Source organism: Somniosus microcephalus, unplaced genomic scaffold (assembly GCF_052327205.1).
Source record: "Somniosus microcephalus isolate GS21.2 unplaced genomic scaffold, FLI_Smic_1.0 unresolved_chr2, whole genome shotgun sequence".
Lineage (NCBI taxonomy): Eukaryota > Metazoa > Chordata > Chondrichthyes > Squaliformes > Somniosidae > Somniosus > Somniosus microcephalus.
This window is the reverse complement of record NW_028225180.1, coordinates 28,192,987-28,209,660: the sequence shown is the minus strand read 5'-3', so window position 1 is coordinate 28,209,660 and position 16,674 is coordinate 28,192,987.

Sequence of the window (16,674 nt, the reverse complement as noted above, 5' to 3'; positions counted from 1 at the left end):
CACTCACAGCTGGACCGGGAACAGATTCACTCACCGACGGAGAGGGAACAGACTCACTCTCAGCTGGACCGGGAACAAACTCACTCTCAGCTGGACAGGGAACAAACTCACTCTCAGCTGGACAGGGAACAGACTCACTCACGGCTGGACAGGGAACAGACTCACTCACCGCTGGACAGGGAACAGACTCGCTCACAGATGGACAGTGAACAGACTCAATCACGGCTGGACAGGGAACAGGCTCACTCACAGAAGAACTGGGAACAGACTCACTCACAGATGGGCAGGTTACCGGCTCTCTCAAGGGAGAACTGGGAACAGACTCACTATCAGATGGGCAGGGCACAGATTCACACACAGATGGACTGGGAACAGACACAATCACGGCTGGAGAGAGAACAGGCTCACTCACAGAAGAACTGGGAACAGACTCACTCACAGATGGACAGGGAACAGACTCACTCTCAGATGGTCGGTGAACAGACTCACTCTCAGATGGACAGGGAACAGATTCACTCTCAGATGAATGGGGAACAGACTCACTCACAGATGGACCGGGAACAGACTCACTCTCAGATGGACAGGGAACAGACTCACTCTCAGTTGGGCAGGGAACAGACTCACTAACAGATGGACAAGGAACAGACCCACTCACAGATGGACAGGGAACAATCTAACTCTCAGATGGACAGGGAACAGACTCACTCTCAGCTGGAGAGGGAGCAGACTCACTCACAGATGGACGGGGAACAGACTCGCTCACAGATGGACAGTGAACAGACTCAATCACGGCTGGACAGGGAACAGGCTCATTCACAGAAGAACTGGGAACAGACTCACTCACAGATGGACAGGGAACAGACTCACTCTCAGATGGAAAGGGAACAGACTCACTAACAGATGGACAAGGAACAGGCTCACTCACAGAAGAACTGGGAACAGACTCACTCACAGAAGGACAGGGAACAGACTCTCTCTCAGATGGACGGTGAACAGACTCACTCTCAGATGGCCAGGGAACAGATTCACTCTCAGATGGACGGGGAACAGACTCACTCACAAATGAATGGGGAACAGACTCACTCACAGATGGACGGGGAACAGTCTCACTCTCAGATGGACGGGGAACAGACACACTCACAGATGAATGGGGAACAGACTCACTCACAGATGGAAGGGAACAGCCTCATTCACAGATGTAGGGAGAACAGTCTCACTCACAGATGGACAGAGAACAGACTCACTGTCAGATGGACAAGGAACAGACTCACTCACAGATGGACAGGGAACAGACTCACTCACAAATGGACTGGGAACTGATTCACTCACAGATGGACAGGGAACAGACTCACTCACAGACGGACAGGGAACAGACTCACTCAGGGCTGGACAGGGAACAGGCTCACTCACAGAAGAACTGGGAACAGACTCACTCGCAGATGGACAGGGAACAGACTCACTCTCAGATGGACAGGGAACAGACTCACTATCTGATGGACAAGGAACAGACTCACTCACAGAAGAACTGGGAACAGACTCACTCACAGATGGACGGGGAACAGACTCACTCTCAGATGGACAGGGAACAGACTCACTCTCAGATGGACAGGGAACAGACTCACTCTCAGATGGACAGGGAACAGACTCCCTCACTGATGGACAGGGAACAGACTAACTCACAGATGGACAGGAAACAGTGTAACTCACACCTGGACAGGGAACAGACTCACTCTCAGCTGGACAGGGAATAGACTCCCTCACAGATGGACAGGGAACAGACTCCCTCACAGATGGACAGGGAACAGACTAACTCACAGATGGACATGGAATAGACTCCCTCACAGATGGACAGGGAACAGACTCCCTCACACCTGGACAGGGAACAGACTCACTCACAGAAGGACAGGGAACAGACTCACTCATGGCTGGACTGGTTACAGGCTCTCTCAAGGAAGAACTGGGAAGAGACTCACTATCAGATGGGCAGGGAACAGATTCACACACAGATGGACTGGGAACAGACTCAATCACGGCTGGACAGAGAACAGGCTCACTCACAGAAGAACTGGGAACAGACTCACTCACAGATGGACTGGGAACAGACTCACTCTCAGATGGACGGTGAACAGACTCACTCTCAGATGGACAGGGAACAGATTCACTCTCAGATGAATGGGGAACAGACTCACTCACAGATGGACAGGGAACAGACTCACTCACAGATGGACTGGGAACTGATTCACTCACAGATGGACAGGGAACAGACTCACTCACAGACGGACAGGGAACAGACTCACTCTCAGATGGAAAGGGAACAGACTCACTAACAGATGGACAAGGAACAGGCTCCCTCACAGACGGACAGGGAACAGACTCACTCACAGATGGACGGTGAACAGACTCACTCTCAGATGGCCAGGGAACAGACTCACTCTCAGATGGACGGGGAACAGACACACTCACAGATGAATGGGGAACAGACTCACTCACAGATGGAAGGGAACAGCCTCATTCACAGATGTAGGGAGAACAGTCTCACTCACAGATGGACAGAGAACAGACTCACTGTCAGATGGACAGGGAACAGACTCACTCACAGATGGACAGGGAACAGACTCACTCACAAATGGACTGGGAACTGATTCACTCACAGATGGACAGGGAACAGACTCACTCACAGACGGACAGGGAACAGACTCACTCAGGGCTGGACAGGGAACAGGCTCACTCACAGAAGAACTGGGAACAGACTCACTCACAGATGGACAGGGAACAGACTCACTCTCAGATGGACAGGGAACAGACTCACTAACAGATGGACAAGGAACAGGCTCACTCACAGAAGAACTGGGAACAGACTCACTCACAGATGGACGGGGAACAGACTCACTCTCAGATGGACAGGGAACAGACTCACTCTCAGATGGACAGGGAACAGACTCACTCACAGATGAACGGGGAACAGACTTACTCACAGATGGACAGGGAACAGACTCACTCACAGATGGACGGGGAACAGACTCACTCACAGATGGACAGGTAACAGACTCACTCTCAGATGGGCAGGGAAAAGACTCACTGTCAGATGGACAGGGAGCAGACTCAATCTCAGATGGGCAGGGAAAAGACTCACTGTCAGATGGACAGGGAACAGACTCACTCTCAGATGGACAGGGAACAGACTAACTCACAGATGGACAGGAAACAATGTAACTCACACCTGGACAGGGAACAGACTCACTCTCAGCTGGACAGGGAACAGACTCCCTCACAGATGGACAGGGATCAGACTAACTCACAGATGGACATGGAATAGACTCCCTCACAGATGGACAGGGAACAGACTCCCTCACACCTGGACAGGGAACAGACTCACTCACGGCTGGACAGGTTACAGGCTCTCTCAAGGAAGAACTGGGAACAGACTCACTATCAGATGGGCAGGGAACAGATTCACACACAGATGGACAGGGAAGAGACTCAATCACGGCTGGACAGAGAACAGGCTCACTCACACAAGAACTGGGAACAGACTCACTCACAGATGGACAGGGAACAGACTCACTCTCAGATGGACGGTGAACAGACTCACTCTCAGATGGACAGGGAACAGATTCACTCTCAGATGGACAGGGAACAGATTCACTCTCAGATGAATGGGGAACAGACTCACTCACAGAGGGCCGGGGAACAGACTCACTCTCAGATGGACAGGGAACAGACTCACTCTCAGATGGGCAGGGAACAGACTCACTAACAGATGGACAAGGAACAGACCCACTCACAGATGGACAGGGAACAATCTAACAATCAGATGGACAGGGAGCAGACTCACTAACAGATGGACAAGGAACAGGCTCACTCACAGATGGACAGGGAACAGACGCTCTCTCAGATGGATGGTGAACAGACTCACTCTCAGATGGCCAGGGAACAGATTCACTCTCAGATGGACTGGGAACAGACTCACTCACAGATGAATGGGGAACAGACACACTCACAGATGGAAGGGAACAGACTCACTCTCAGATGGACAGGGAACAGACTCCCTCACAGATGGACAGGGAACAGGCTAACTCACAGATGGACAGGAAATAGTGTAACTCACACCTGGACAGGGAACAGACTCACTCTCAGCTGGACAGGGAATAGACTCCCTCACAGATGGACAGGGAACAGACTCCCTCACAGATGGACAGGGAACAGACTAACTCACAGATGGACATGGAATAGACTCCCTCACAGATGGACAGGGAACAGACACCCTCGCACCTGGACAGGGAACAGACTCACTCACAGATGGACAGGGAACAGACTCACTCACGGCTGGACAGGTTACAGGCTCACTCAAGGAAGAACTGGGAACAGACTCACTATCAGATGGACAGGGAACAGACTCACTCTCAGATGGACGGTGAACAGACTCACTCTCAGATGGACAGGGAAAAGATTCACTCTCAGATGATTGGGGAACAGAATCACTCACAGATGGACGGGGAACAGACTCACTCTCAGATGGACAGGGAACAGACTCACTCTCAGATGGGCAGGGAACAGACTCACTAACAGATGGACAAGGAAGAGACCCACTCACAGATGGACAGGGATCAATCTAACTCTCAGATGGACAGGGAACAGACTCACTCTCAGCTGGAGAGGGAGCAGACTCACTCACAGATGGACGGGGAACAGACTCACTCACAGATGGACAGGGAACAGACTAACTCACAGATGGACATGGAATAGACTCCCTCACAGATGGACAGGGAACAGACTCCCTCACACCTGGACAGGGAACAGACTCACTTTCAGATGGACTGGGAACAGACTCAATCACGGCTGGACAGAGAACAGGCTCACTCACAGAAGAACTGGGAACAGACTCACTCACAGATGGACAGGGAACAGACTCACTCACAGATGGACAGGGAACAGACTCACTCTCAGATGGACGGTGAACAGACTCTCTCTCAGATGGACAGGGAACAGATTCACTCTCAGATGAATGGGGAACAGACTCACTCACAGATGGACGGGGAACAGACTCACTCTCAGATGGACAGGGAACAGACTCACTCTCAGATGGGCAGGGAACAGACTCACTAACAGAAGGACAAGGAACAGACCCACTCACAGATGGACAGGGAACAATCTAACTCTCAGATGGACAGGGAACAGACTCACTCTCAGCTGGAGAGGGAGCAGACTCACTCACAGATGAACGGGGAACAGACTCACTCACAGATGGACGGGGAACAGACTCACTCACAGATGGACGGGGAAAAGACTCACTCTCAGATGGACAGGGAACAGACTCGCTCACAGATGTACAGGGAAAAGATTCACTCTTAGATGGACAGGGAACAGACTCACTCACAGATGGAGAGGGAACAGACTCACTCACAGATGGACGGGAAACAGACTCACTCTCAGATGTACAGGGAACAGACTTGCTCACAGATGTACAGGGAAAAGATTCACTCTTAGATGGACAGGGAACAGACTCACTCACAGATGGAGAGGGAACAGACTAACACTCAGATGGACAGGGAACAGACTCACTCACAGCTGGACCGCGAACAGACTCACTCACAGCTGGACCGGGAACAGATTCACTCACCGACGGAGAGGGAACAGACTCACTCTCAGCTGGACCGGGAACAAACTCACTCTCAGCTGGACAGGGAACAAACTCACTCTCAGCTGGACAGGGAACAGACTCACTCACGGCTGGACAGGGAACAGACTCACTCACCGCTGGACAGGGAACAGACTCGCTCACAGATGGACAGTGAACAGACTCAATCACGGCTGGACAGGGAACAGGCTCACTCACAGAAGAACTGGGAACAGACTCACTCACAGATGGACAGGGAACAGACTCACTCTCAGATGGAAAGGGAACAGACTCACTAACAGATGGACAAGGAACAGGCTCACTCACAGAAGAACTGGGAACAGACTCACTCACAGAAGGACAGGGAACAGACTCTCTCTCAGATGGACGGTGAACAGACTCACTCTCAGATGGCCAGGGAACAGATTCACTCTCAGATGGACGGGGAACAAACTCACTCACAAATGAATGGGGAACAGACTCACTCACAGATGGACGGGGAACAGACTCACTCTCAAATGGACGGGGAACAGACACACTCACAGATGAATGGGGAACAGACTCACTCACAGATGGAAGGGAACAGCCTCATTCACAGATGTAGGGAGAACAGTCTCACTCACAGATGGACAGAGAACAGACTCACTGTCAGATGGACAAGGAACAGACTCACTCACAGATGGACAGGGAACAGACTCACTCACAAATGGACTGGGAACTGATTCACTCACCGATGGACAGGGAACAGACTCACTCACAGACGGACAGGGAACAGACTCACTCAGGGCTGGACAGGGAACAGGCTCACTCACAGAAGAACTGGAAACAGACTCACTCACAGATGGACAGGGAACAGACTCACTCTCAGATGGACAGGGAACAGACTCACTATCAGATGGACAGGGTACAGAGACACTCACAGCTGGACAGGGAACAGACTCACTCACAGCTGGACAGGGAACAGGCTCACTCACAGATGGACGGGGAACAGACTCACTCTCAGATGGACAGGGAACAGACTCCCTCACACCTGGACAGGGAACAGACTCACTTTCAGATGGACTGGGAACAGACTCAATCACGGCTGGACAGAGAACAGGCTCACTCACAGAAGAACTGGGAACAGACTCACTCACAGATGGACAGGGAACAGACTCACTCACAGATGGACAGGGAACAGACTCACTCTCAGATGGACGGTGAACAGACTCTCTCTCAGATGGACAGGGAACAGATTCACTCTCAGATGAATGGGGAACAGACTCACTCACAGATGGACGGGGAACAGACTCACTCTCAGATGGACAGGGAACAGACTCATTCTCAGATGGGCAGGGAACAGACTCACTAACAGAAGGACAAGGAACAGACCCACTCACAGATGGACAGGGAACAATCTAACTCTCAGATGGACAGGGAACAGACTCACTCTCAGCTGGAGAGGGAGCAGACTCACTCACAGATGAACGGGGAACAGACTCACTCACAGATGGACGGGGAACAGACTCACTCACAGATGGACGGGGAAAAGACTCACTCTCAGATGGACAGGGAACAGACTCGCTCACAGATGTACAGGGAAAAGATTCACTCTTAGATGGACAGGGAACAGACTCACTCACAGATGGAGAGGGAACAGACTCACTCACAGATGGACGGGAAACAGACTCACTCTCAGATGTGCAGGGAACAGACTTGCTCACAGATGTACAGGGAAAAGATTCACTCTTAGATGGACAGGGAACAGACTCACTCACAGATGGAGAGGGAACAGACTAACACTCAGATGGACAGGGAACAGACTCACTCACAGCTGGACCGCGAACAGACTCACTCACAGCTGGACCGGGAACAGATTCACTCACCGACGGAGAGGGAACAGACTCACTCTCAGCTGGACCGGGAACAAACTCACTCTCAGCTGGACAGGGAACAAACTCACTCTCAGCTGGACAGGGAACAGACTCACTCACGGCTGGACAGGGAACAGACTCACTCACCGCTGGACAGGGAACAGACTCGCTCACAGATGGACAGTGAACGGACTCAATCACGGCTGGACAGGGAACAGGCTCACTCACAGAAGAACTGGGAACAGACTCACTCACAGATGGACAGGGAACAGACTCACTCTCAGATGGAAAGGGAACAGACTCACTAACAGATGGACAAGGAACAGGCTCACTCACAGAGGAACTGGGAACAGACTCACTCACAGAAGGACAGGGAACAGACTCTCTCTCAGATGGACGGTGAACAGACTCACTCTCAGATGGCCAGGGAACAGATTCACTCTCAGATGGACGGGGAACAAACTCACTCACAAATGAATGGGGAACAGACTCACTCACAGATGGACGGGGAACAGACTCACTCTCAAATGGACGGGGAACAGACACACTCACAGATGAATGGGGAACAGACTCACTCACAGATGGAAGGGAACAGCCTCATTCACAGATGTAGGGAGAACAGTCTCACTCACAGATGGACAGAGAACAGACTCACTGTCAGATGGACAAGGAACAGACTCACTCACAGATGGACAGGGAACAGACTCACTCACAAATGGACTGGGAACTGATTCACTCACCGATGGACAGGGAACAGACTCACTCACAGACGGACAGGGAACAGACTCACTCAGGGCTGGACAGGGAACAGGCTCACTCACAGAAGAACTGGGAACAGACTCACTCACAGATGGACAGGGAACAGACTCACTCTCAGATGGACAGGGAACAGACTCACTATCAGATGGACAAGGAACAGACTCACTCACAGAAGAACTGGGAACAGACTCACTCACAGATGGACGGGGAACAGACTCACTCTCAGATGGACAGGGAACAGACTCACTCTCAGAAGGACAGGGAACAGACTCTCTCACAGATGAACGGGGAACAGACTTACTCACAGATGGACAGGGAACAGACTCACTCACAGATGGACGGGGAACAGACTCACTCACAGATGGACAGGTAACAGACTCACTCTCAGATGGGCAGGAAAAAGACGCACTGTCAGATGGACAGGGAACAGGCTCACTCTCAGATGGAAAGGGAACAGACTCACTAACAGATGGACAAGGAACAGGCTCACTCACAGAAGAACTGGGAACAGACTCACTCACAGAAGGACAGGGAACAGACTCTCTCTCAGATGGACGGTGAACAGACTCACTCTCAGATGGCCAGGGAACAGATTCACTCTCAGATGGACGGGGAACAAACTCACTCACAAATGAATGGGGAACAGACTCACTCACAGATGGACGGGGAACAGACTCACTCTCAAATGGACGGGGAACAGACACACTCACAGATGAATGGGGAACAGACTCACTCACAGATGGAAGGGAACAGCCTCATTCACAGATGTAGGGAGAACAGTCTCACTCACAGATGGACAGAGAACAGACTCACTGTCAGATGGACAAGGAACAGACTCACTCACAGATGGACAGGGAACAGACTCACTCACAAATGGACTGGGAACTGATTCACTCACCGATGGACAGGGAACAGACTCACTCACAGACGGACAGGGAACAGACTCACTCAGGGCTGGACAGGGAACAGGCTCACTCACAGAAGAACTGGAAACAGACTCACTCACAGATGGACAGGGAACAGACTCACTCTCAGATGGACAGGGAACAGACTCACTATCAGATGGACAGGGTACAGAGACACTCACAGCTGGACAGGGAACAGACTCACTCACAGCTGGACAGGGAACAGGCTCACTCACAGATGGACGGGGAACAGACTCACTCTCAGATGGACAGGGAACAGACTCCCTCACACCTGGACAGGGAACAGACTCACTTTCAGATGGACTGGGAACAGACTCAATCACGGCTGGACAGAGAACAGGCTCACTCACAGAAGAACTGGGAACAGACTCACTCACAGATGGACAGGGAACAGACTCACTCACAGATGGACAGGGAACAGACTCACTCTCAGATGGACGGTGAACAGACTCTCTCTCAGATGGACAGGGAACAGATTCACTCTCAGATGAATGGGGAACAGACTCACTCACAGATGGACGGGGAACAGACTCACTCTCAGATGGACAGGGAACAGACTCATTCTCAGATGGGCAGGGAACAGACTCACTAACAGAAGGACAAGGAACAGACCCACTCACAGATGGACAGGGAACAATCTAACTCTCAGATGGACAGGGAACAGACTCACTCTCAGCTGGAGAGGGAGCAGACTCACTCACAGATGAACGGGGAACAGACTCACTCACAGATGGACGGGGAACAGACTCACTCACAGATGGACGGGGAAAAGACTCACTCTCAGATGGACAGGGAACAGACTCGCTCACAGATGTACAGGGAAAAGATTCACTCTTAGATGGACAGGGAACAGACTCACTCACAGATGGAGAGGGAACAGACTCACTCACAGATGGACGGGAAACAGACTCACTCTCAGATGTGCAGGGAACAGACTTGCTCACAGATGTACAGGGAAAAGATTCACTCTTAGATGGACAGGGAACAGACTCACTCACAGATGGAGAGGGAACAGACTAACACTCAGATGGACAGGGAACAGACTCACTCACAGCTGGACCGCGAACAGACTCACTCACAGCTGGACCGGGAACAGATTCACTCACCGACGGAGAGGGAACAGACTCACTCTCAGCTGGACCGGGAACAAACTCACTCTCAGCTGGACAGGGAACAAACTCACTCTCAGCTGGACAGGGAACAGACTCACTCACGGCTGGACAGGGAACAGACTCACTCACCGCTGGACAGGGAACAGACTCGCTCACAGATGGACAGTGAACGGACTCAATCACGGCTGGACAGGGAACAGGCTCACTCACAGAAGAACTGGGAACAGACTCACTCACAGATGGACAGGGAACAGACTCACTCTCAGATGGAAAGGGAACAGACTCACTAACAGATGGACAAGGAACAGGCTCACTCACAGAAGAACTGGGAACAGACTCACTCACAGAAGGACAGGGAACAGACTCTCTCTCAGATGGACGGTGAACAGACTCACTCTCAGATGGCCAGGGAACAGATTCACTCTCAGATGGACGGGGAACAAACTCACTCACAAATGAATGGGGAACAGACTCACTCACAGATGGACGGGGAACAGACTCACTCTCAAATGGACGGGGAACAGACACACTCACAGATGAATGGGGAACAGACTCACTCACAGATGGAAGGGAACAGCCTCATTCACAGATGTAGGGAGAACAGTCTCACTCACAGATGGACAGAGAACAGACTCACTGTCAGATGGACAAGGAACAGACTCACTCACAGATGGACAGGGAACAGACTCACTCACAAATGGACTGGGAACTGATTCACTCACCGATGGACAGGGAACAGACTCACTCACAGACGGACAGGGAACAGACTCACTCAGGGCTGGACAGGGAACAGGCTCACTCACAGAAGAACTGGGAACAGACTCACTCACAGATGGACAGGGAACAGACTCACTCTCAGATGGACAGGGAACAGACTCACTATCAGATGGACAAGGAACAGACTCACTCACAGAAGAACTGGGAACAGACTCACTCACAGATGGACGGGGAACAGACTCACTCTCAGATGGACAGGGAACAGACTCACTCTCAGAAGGACAGGGAACAGACTCTCTCACAGATGAACGGGGAACAGACTTACTCACAGATGGACAGGGAACAGACTCACTCACAGATGGACGGGGAACAGACTCACTCACAGATGGACAGGTAACAGACTCACTCTCAGATGGGCAGGAAAAAGACGCACTGTCAGATGGACAGGGAACAGGCTCACTCTCAGCTGGACAGGGAACAGACCCACTCACAGATGGACAGGGAACAGACTCCCTCACAGATGGACAGGGAACAGACTAACTCACAGATGGACAGGAAACAGTGTAACTCACACGTGGACAGGGAACAGACTCACTCTCAGCTGGACAGGGAATAGACTCCCTCACAGATGGACAGGGAACAGACTCCCTCACAGATGGACAGTGAACAGACTAACTCACAGATGGACATGGAATAGACTCCCTCACAGATGGACAGGGAACAGACTCCCTCACACCTGGACAGGGAACAGACTCACTCACAGAAGGACAGGGAACAGACTCACTCACGGCTGGACAGGTTACAGGCTCTCTCAAGGAAGAACTGGGAAGAGACTCACTATCAGATGGGCAGGGAACAGATTCACACACAGATGGACTGGGAACAGACTCAATCACGGCTGGACAGAGAACAGGCTCACTCACAGAAGAACTGGGAACAGACTCACTCACAGATGGACAGGGAACAGACTCACTCTCAGATGGACGGTGAACAGACTCACTCTCAGAGGGACAGGGAACAGGTTCACTCTCAGATGAATGGGGAACAGACTTACTCACAGATGGACGGGGAACAGACTCACTCTCAGATGGACAGGGAACAGACTCACTCTCAGATGGGCAGGGAACAGACTCACTAACAGATGGACAAGGAACAGACCCACTCACAGATGGACAGGGATCAATCTAACTCTCAGATGGACAGGGAACAGACTGACTCTCAGCTGGAGAGGGAGCAGACTCACTCACAGATGGACGGGGAACAGACTCACTCACAGATGGACAGGGAACAGACTAACTCACAGATGGACATGGAATAGACTCCCTCACAGATGGACAGGGAACAGACTCCCTCACACCTGGACAGGGAACAGACTCACTTTCAGATGGACTGGGAACAGACTCAATCACGGCTGGACAGAGAACAGGCTCACTCACAGAAGAACTGGAAACAGACTCACTCACAGATGGACAGGGAACAGACTCACTCACAGATGGACAGGGAACAGACTCACTCTCAGATGGACGGTGAACAGACTCTCTCTCAGATGGACAGGGAACAGATTCACTCTCAGATGAATGGGGAACAGACTCACTCACAGATGGACGGGGAACAGACTCACTCTCAGATGGACAGGGAACAGACTCACTCTCAGATGGGCAGGGAACAGACTCACTAACAGAAGGACAAGGAACAGACCCACTCACAGATGGACAGAGAACAATCTAACTCTCAGATGGACAGGGAACAGACTCACTCTCAGCTGGAGAGGGAGCAGACTCACTCACAGATGAACGGGGAACAGACTCACTCACAGATGGACGGGGAACAGACTCACTCACAGATGGACGGGGAAAAGACTCACTCTCAGATGGACAGGGAACAGACTCGCTCACAGATGTACAGGGAAAAGATTCACTCTTAGATGGACAGGGAACAGACTCACTCACAGATGGAGAGGGAACAGACTCACTCACAGATGGACGGGAAACAGACTCACTCTCAGATGTACAGGGAACAGACTTGCTCACAGATGTACAGGGAAAAGATTCACTCTTAGATGGACAGGGAACAGACTCACTCACAGATGGAGAGGGAACAGACTAACACTCAGATGGACAGGGAACAGACTCACTCACAGCTGGACCGCGAACAGACTCACTCACAGCTGGACCGGGAACAGATTCACTCACCGACGGAGAGGGAACAGACTCACTCTCAGCTGGACCGGGAACAAACTCACTCTCAGCTGGACAGGGAACAAACTCACTCTCAGCTGGACAGGGAACAGACTCACTCACGGCTGGACAGGGAACAGACTCACTCACCGCTGGACAGGGAACAGACTCGCTCACAGATGGACAGTGAACAGACTCAATCACGGCTGGACAGGGAACAGGCTCACTCACAGAAGAACTGGGAACAGACTCACTCACAGATGGACAGGGAACAGACTCACTCTCAGATGGAAAGGGAACAGACTCACTAACAGATGGACAAGGAACAGGCTCACTCACAGAAGAACTGGGAACAGACTCACTCACAGAAGGACAGGGAACAGACTCTCTCTCAGATGGACGGTGAACAGACTCACTCTCAGATGGCCAGGGAACAGATTCACTCTCAGATGGACGGGGAACAAACTCACTCACAAATGAATGGGGAACAGACTCACTCACAGATGGACGGGGAACAGACTCACTCTCAAATGGACGGGGAACAGACACACTCACAGATGAATGGGGAACAGACTCACTCACAGATGGAAGGGAACAGCCTCATTCACAGATGTAGGGAGAACAGTCTCACTCACAGATGGACAGAGAACAGACTCACTGTCAGATGGACAAGGAACAGACTCACTCACAGATGGACAGGGAACAGACTCACTCACAAATGGACTGGGAACTGATTCACTCACCGATGGACAGGGAACAGACTCACTCACAGACGGACAGGGAACAGACTCACTCAGGGCTGGACAGGGAACAGGCTCACTCACAGAAGAACTGGAAACAGACTCACTCACAGATGGACAGGGAACAGACTCACTCTCAGATGGACAGGGAACAGACTCACTATCAGATGGACAGGGTACAGAGACACTCACAGCTGGACAGGGAACAGACTCACTCACAGCTGGACAGGGAACAGGCTCACTCACAGATGGACGGGGAACAGACTCACTCTCAGATGGACAGGGAACAGACTCCCTCACACCTGGACAGGGAACAGACTCACTTTCAGATGGACTGGGAACAGACTCAATCACGGCTGGACAGAGAACAGGCTCACTCACAGAAGAACTGGGAACAGACTCACTCACAGATGGACAGGGAACAGACTCACTCACAGATGGACAGGGAACAGACTCACTCTCAGATGGACGGTGAACAGACTCTCTCTCAGATGGACAGGGAACAGATTCACTCTCAGATGAATGGGGAACAGACTCACTCACAGATGGACGGGGAACAGACTCACTCTCAGATGGACAGGGAACAGACTCACTCTCAGATGGGCAGGGAACAGACTCACTAACAGAAGGACAAGGAACAGACCCACTCACAGATGGACAGGGAACAATCTAACTCTCAGATGGACAGGGAACAGACTCACTCTCAGCTGGAGAGGGAGCAGACTCACTCACAGATGAACGGGGAACAGACTCACTCACAGATGGACGGGGAACAGACTCACTCACAGATGGACGGGGAAAAGACTCACTCTCAGATGGACAGGGAACAGACTCGCTCACAGATGTACAGGGAAAAGATTCACTCTTAGATGGACAGGGAACAGACTCACTCACAGATGGAGAGGGAACAGACTCACTCACAGATGGACGGGAAACAGACTCACCCTCAGATGTACAGGGAACAGACTTGCTCACAGATGTACAGGGAAAAGATTCACTCTTAGATGGACAGGGAACAGACTCACTCACAGATGGAGAGGGAACAGACTAACACTCAGATGGACAGGGAACAGACTCACTCACAGCTGGACCGCGAACAGACTCACTCACAGCTGGACCGGGAACAGATTCACTCACCGACGGAGAGGGAACAGACTCACTCTCAGCTGGACCGGGAACAAACTCACTCTCAGCTGGACAGGGAACAAACTCACTCTCAGGTGGACAGGGAACAGACTCACTCACGGCTGGACAGGGAACAGACTCACTCACCGCTGGACAGGGAACAGACTCGCTCACAGATGGACAGTGAACAGACTCAATCACGGCTGGACAGGGAACAGGCTCACTCACAGAAGAACTGGGAACAGACTCACTCACAGATGGACAGGGAACAGACTCACTCTCAGATGGAAAGGGAACAGAATCACTAACAGATGGACAAGGAACAGGCTCACTCACAGAAGAACTGGGAACAGACTCACTCACAGAAGGACAGGGAACAGACTCTCTCTCAGATGGACGGTGAACAGACTCACTCTCAGATGGCCAGGGAACAGATTCACTCTCAGATGGACGGGGAACAAACTCACTCACAAATGAATGGGGAACAGACTCACTCACAGATGGACGGGGAACAGACTCACTCTCAAATGGACGGGGAACAGACACACTCACAGATGAATGGGGAACAGACTCACTCACAGATGGAAGGGAACAGCCTCATTCACAGATGTAGGGAGAACAGTCTCACTCACAGATGGACAGAGAACAGACTCACTGTCAGATGGACAAGGAACAGACTCACTCACAGATGGACAGGGAACAGACTCACTCACAAATGGACTGGGAACTGATTCACTCACCGATGGACAGGGAACAGACTCACTCACAGACGGACAGGGAACAGACTCACTCAGGGCTGGACAGGGAACAGGCTCACTCACAGAAGAACTGGGAACAGACTCACTCACAGATGGACAGGGAACAGACTCACTCTCAGATGGACAGGGAACAGACTCACTATCAGATGGACAAGGAACAGACTCACTCACAGAAGAACTGGGAACAGACTCACTCACAGATGGACGGGGAACAGACTCACTCTCAGATGGACAGGGAACAGACTCACTCTCAGAAGGACAGGGAACAGACTCTCTCACAGATGAACGGGGAACAGACCTACTCACAGATGGACAGGGAACAGACTCACTCACAGATGGACGGGGAACAGACTCACTCACAGATGGACAGGTAACAGACTCACTCTCAGATGGGCAGGGAAAAGACGCACTGTCAGATGGACAGGGAACAGGCTCACTCTCAGCTGGACAGGGAACAGACCCACTCACAGATGGACAGGGAACAGACTCCCTCACAGATGGACAGGGAACAGACTAACTCACAGATGGACAGGAAACAGTGTAACTCACACGTGGACAGGGAACAGACTCACTCTCAGCTGGACAGGGAATAGACTCCCTCACAGATGGACAGGGAATAGACTCCCTCACAGATGGACAGTGAACAGACTAACTCACAGATGGACATGGAATAGACTCCCTCACAGATGGACAGGGAACAGACTCCCTCACACCTGGACAGGGAACAGACTCACTCACAGAAGGACAGGGAACAGACTCACTCACGGCTGGACAGGTTACAGGCTCTCTCAAGGAAGAACTGGGAAGAGACTCACTATCAGATGGGCAGGGAACAGATTCACACACAGATGGACTGGGAACAGACTCAATCACGGCTGGACAGAGAACAG